Genomic DNA, 6,000 nt, shown 5'->3' with positions numbered 1-6,000 from the left:
GCGGATAGAGAGGAAGATGGCCCAACATACTGAGCAGCAGATCATGGAGGTCCACCAGTACTTGGATGAATTTGAGTTGTGGGTTCTCGCCCGTCCATCCCCTACAGTGGATTTGACGATTCTACAGGTTGCTGTGGAGAATATGAGAGCAGACTTGGATACTATATTGGAGGCTCGGGTGCCTCAGTCTGAGGCCCCTTTTGCAGATCCTGCTGAGGACACGGTGTTGGCTGCCCTTTTCTCCACCACTGTTGTGCCACCACCTCCCCACGAGATCGTGTATAGAGGCACCAAGTTAGAGATGAGGATGCGTCTCGGGCACGAAATAAAGAGCGCACTGAGTTGGAGGCTGCGAGGAGAGCCTCGCTGATTGATGAGGAGGCCCGCCAATTGAGGGTTCTAGAAGTGGATGTTGGGGCGTCTAGCTCCAGAGTTTTTGAGGCTGAGAGGAGCATTACTGATGGTGTTGTTATTGCTGAGGACACCACTGATGGTGTTCCTACTACAGAGGGAGCGGGTTTCGTAAAATCGAACCCGTCAGCATGTTGATCGTCGACGCTTTGCGCTTCAGGTTTGCTTCACCTATCCCCTTATTTTATATATTTTTATGCATTGGGGACAATTGCATGTCTTTTTGTTGGGGTGGGGTAAATGTAAAGTGAGTGCTGGGGTGAAGTCTGAGTAGCCCAACTCAGGATCCTCTCTCGGGGTTTCTTGCCTGTGTTCTTTTTCCCCAAGAGACTGGTTATTTTATTGTTGAACCGGCATGTTGGTATTTTCTGTACATAGTATAGAAATGGAATCTAAATCATGATGGCTAAACAAAATGATATCCTGATTTAAAGAAAATGTTGCATGACTAGGCATAGTAACTGATGAATGTGTGGCTCTAAGCATGACATAGAGATACACCACGGCATGACCCTAAATCTGAAACTCGAACTAGGTGTTTGATAATTTGGTAGAGTAATGAGATGTCAAGTGAGTGTGAGGAAAATTTTAATAGTCCACCATTAGTACTGATCTAGAACTTGCCTGGTTAGTCCTACTAAAAGTAAGTTGTAATAGACTATTAGGAAAGGATCATAGGACCTTGTTAAAGATAGCCAATCTTTAGCCTAGTAAGTGACGAGCATGTTGTTCTGGTTGTGTGTTTTTAATATATGTGTTTATCCTGTGTTTTTTATTGATAAATACTCGGTTTTAGTATCAATCTGGTTGTTGTTGTTAATATCTGGCCAATATCTAGATAAAGTTAGGGTTTTTTGGTTTTTATTGTTCATAACGTGTCAGAAAAATTTGGGGCCTTATTTCAGGGAATCTTATGGACGCCATTATTATAACTCATTCTCATCATGGTGGTAAGTTTATTTAGGACAAAACTGGAATTACTTATAAAGGGGAAGCCGAGGTGGAATATGTTAATATTGACAAGGACCACTTCTCAATAATCGAGTTACTTTTTTACACTAAACAATTGGGGTATATTATTGTTGGTGGGTTCTGTGTTAAAGACCCCACAAAAATGGCTTTATTGAGGTGGACACTAATTTAAGTTTAGTAAATCTCATCAAAGACCTAAAAGATGGTGACTTTTTAGACATTTATGTAAAGCATGTGGTGGATGATGTAGAAGTGGTCACAACAGGTTTGCTTTGTGGGTCTGTCGTTGAAGAAGACTTAGAAGATATAAATGTGACTGCAAGTGAAGGGTTGAATCACGAGGCTGAATCTGAAAATGTTAATGTGGAAGTTGAGCCAGGAGATATATCAGATCTAGATGCGGAATGGACTGAATCAAATGAAGAAAGTAGTCATGACTCTCAAGAGGATGCTATTCCTGATGTGGATGACTCTGAGGTTGATGAAGAATTAAGATCTCTTAGAAATGAAAGGAGAAACAAAGTGAAAAAGAAAAACCTACTCAAACTAAGGAAATAAAGCTTGGAATAGCTAGTGTTGATAGAGGCTTTGAAGACATAGGAAGGAATAAGGCTGCTAGATACACTGGAAGACTAGGGGGTGATGAGCAATATATAGATAGCTCAGAATTGGACAGTGAAGACAGTAGGGACGAATTGGATTCAGAATTTGTGAAGGGTGTTGATTTACCAAGAAGAAGAAAAAGTAAAAAGGTAAGATTTGATCCTGATTGTGTTGTAGCAATTTTTGAGCTTGGTATGGTATTTGAAAGTACTGAACAATTTAGAAAAGTTGTTGCAGTATATTCTTATCAATATAAAACTAGGTTAAAATTGAAGCCTAATGACAAAAAGGAGTTAGAGTTAAATGTGAGGACAAGAAATGTAAATGGTTGCTGTTTGCTAGTATAGATAAAGATTTTGGTGATTTTGTTGTCAAAAATTATTATCCTCTGCATGTATGTCCTCAATAGACCAAGAACAAGTTGTGTACATCTAAGTTTGTTGCAGAAAAGTTCAAGGATGAAATTACCTGTCAACCATATATAAGATTATGGGAAATTCAGGAATTGGTGAGAAAAAAATTTGGGTTATATGTTGGAAGAACTGTTTGTCATAGGGAAAAAAAGAGGATTATCAAGGAGTTTTTAGGTGATTGGAAGATGGAATTTTCAAGATTGTGTGATTATGCAAACATGATTAAACATACTAATCCTGGTACTTCCTGTTGGGTGAGGAAAGATAGAGAGTCTCAGCCAAGAAAAACTTTGTTTGTTTACTTCTATGTTTGCTTTGATGCGTTGAAGAGGGGTTGGTTGGAAGGATGTAGAAAAATTATTGGTTTTGATGGATGTTTTCTGAAGGGTTCTTGCAAGGGAGAATTGTTGGTTGCTGTTGGTAGAAACGGAAATCAACAGATGTTTCCAATCGCATGGGTTGTTGTTGACACAGAGACAAAACATAGTTGGAGTTTTTTTCTCAAGTACTTGATAGAAGATCTGAACTTAGGCACAGGACATGGACTGACTGTTATGTCAGATATGCAGAAGGTTAGATGGTTTTTGTATTGTATCTTGTTCTATTATTTTTTTTCTTGTGTTGCTAATACTTTTTAAAGTTTGTGCTACGACTGCTTACATAGGGCCTTGTACCAGCTTTATGTGAGTTGCTACCAGATAGTGAGCAGAAAAGGTGTGCTAGACATATCTGGTCCAACTGGCATCAATTATGGAGTGGTGAAGAAAGAAGGAAACAGTTCTGTAGATATGCAAAGTCAAGTTTTGAAGTGAAATTTGAAGATGAGATGGATAAACTCAACAAATTAGGTAATAAAATTTGTGAGGACTTGTTGCATTATGAAAATACTACTTGGTGCAAAGCATATTTTAAAGAGCATTCTAAGTGTGACATTGTTGAAAACAATATATGTGAAACTTTTAATTCTTGGATACTAGTTGCTAGACATAAGGCTATCATAACTATGTTAGAGGAGATTAGGCACAAGATAATGGACAGAAATATTGCATTAGGCAATTTGCTGAAACTTGGATCTCAGATATCTCTCCTATGGCTAGACTAGTACTAGAAGAGAACAAAGATCTTGCTAGATTTTGTGAAGTTAGATTCAATGGTGATATTGGGTATGAAATCTTAGATGGTCAATACAGACATATTGTTGATATAAGAAAGAAGACATGTACATGTAGAACATGGCAATTGAGGGGCATACCATGTCAACATGTTGTGCTTGCATATCAGCACAGAGGCATAGAACCTGAACATGAAGTGGTACATTGGTATAGGAAAGAGACTTTTTTTAAGGCTTATAAACATTTTCTACAGCCAATACCAAACATGAAAATGTGGCCTCACACTAGTGGTGTAGTGATTGAACCTCCTGAACCAAAAGTCATGCCTGGTAGGCCACCAAAGTGCAGACAAAAAGCCAAAGAATGAGCCTAGAAAAAAGTATGGAAAGTTATCCAAAAGAGGAGTAAAAATGACATGTTCCCTGTGTCATCAAGTAGGCCACAACTAAAAATCTTGTCCAACTTTAGTAAGTTATTATTCTCTTCTAATACATTTACAATAAGCTTCTAATACATTTACAATAATCAATTATTATAACTGTATTAATAGGCTGAAATGGGACAACCTGGAGGCTACCCAAACAGGCAACCAAGCTCAATCCAACCACCAATGTCTAGCCAACCATCAAGCTCAAGCCAGCCACCATTGTTTAGCCAACCATCATGTTCAAGCCAGCCACCACTTTTTAGTAGACCATCAAGCTCAAGTAATCCACCAATATTCAATCATCAAGGCAGTTCTATGTGTTTTGATACTTCAGTTGTTAGAAGAGAGCAACAACCTACTAAAACCAGAGGCACATGCAGAGGCAGAGGCACTGGGAGAGGTACTGAAAGAGGAACTGGTAGAGGCACTGGGAGAGGTACTGGCACTGCCAGTGAAATTGGAAGAGGCACTGGTAGAGACATTGGAGGTGTATCAAGTCAACAACCTGATCAACCAAGGGTTGTGGAAGCTTCAATATCAACAGGAAGACAAAAAAGGACCAAGACTATAGGATTTGGCATCTATACAAATGCAAGTGGTACTCAAACCTTTAATGTAAGTGTATACATAATTTTGTTCATTTCTTACTCTACTATATAAAGTCTCATTTTTAAGATATTTATATGCAACCTGGTACTTCAGGAGAAAAAGTTATCAATGCGAGAGTTTATAAGGATGCATCTCCAACAAATATTGATATTGGTTATAAGCCTCGAGCACTCAAGTGGAATGGTGGAGATGCTGTCACTGGTTCACAGTTGCAACGTATCACTCAGTCAAGGAAAAACAAGCGTGGAACATCTAGTGCACCAAAGAATGCCTAATTTATGTAGAAAAGTCACTTTTTGGTTGTGTAATTAGCAGCAGAAATTTGTATTGACTGCTTTGAAACTTGGAGCTCACTAGAGCAAATTAATGGCATGAATGATCAATTTTTACTGCTTTTGAGGCACAAATTATCTTCATTCCTTCAATTAAATCATTACAATAAAAACACAAGGCATTTACAATAGAAAAATCGATCTAAATTGCCCATAAAGAACACTAGAATCTATCATACATACTTTTATGAAGGAATCTAATAGAAGACAAATGAATCAACTAAGATTATTTTGTTACACAAATCCAAGTAGCCAATATCACCCCTACGATGATGCATATCATTCATACTTTTCTTGATCGATTCCTCTCCAATTCATATGTTTTGACTCTTTTCAACAAACCCCATATCACCCTCCTAGCTTGAGCAGGCATTTCATCATCATACCATCGAAAATATCCACATCCACCTCGTGCCTACAAAATTAAAGAAAAAAATCGAATTATAAATAAGGTGATTCTTTACTATATTCGACAAAAAAATGAATTTGATTTACCTTTGAAGTTTGCAACAAAGGAACCTACGTCCAGGTTTAGATTGCGTCCATGAGGTCTTCATTTCCACAACGTTCCCACATTGACATAGTACCTTCGCAGTTGAAGAAGAAGAAATCGATGAAGAAGATAAATTCGACATTGGAACTTGATGATTAAGAAGAAATCAATGAAAAAGAGATATAATATAATGAGTTAAAGAGGAGAAATAATGATGAAGAGAAACAAAAGAGGAGAAATAATGGAAGAATGGGAGAAATTAGGGTTAAAAGGGGGAAGAAGATTGTTGGTGGGTGGTTCAAGATCCACATCAGCGCTTTTAAAGAGTCTGCACGCGCTTAAAGGACGTGAGATCATGTTTGGCTCCACATCAGCCAAGAATATTTAAAAGGATCAAATTATAGGGGGTTAAAGGATTTAATAGGAATCTTGGTTAGTTGAGGTACCTGGGGGAAAAGCGCGGACAACTTTAGGGACCTGCGTATGTATTTGGCCTTTAATATTGTATTTTAGAGGTATAAATGTGTGCACTGGACATCATACATATTACATCATTATAAAAAGTAGTGACCTTTAAAATACACAATTAAGTAAGGCCTAACCCATCAGTAGTCATCTTAAATTAATA

Source organism: Solanum lycopersicum, chromosome 5 (assembly GCF_036512215.1).
Source record: "Solanum lycopersicum chromosome 5, SLM_r2.1".
In the NCBI taxonomy this organism is placed as follows: domain Eukaryota; kingdom Viridiplantae; phylum Streptophyta; class Magnoliopsida; order Solanales; family Solanaceae; genus Solanum; species Solanum lycopersicum.
This window is presented reverse-complemented; position numbering follows the sequence as displayed.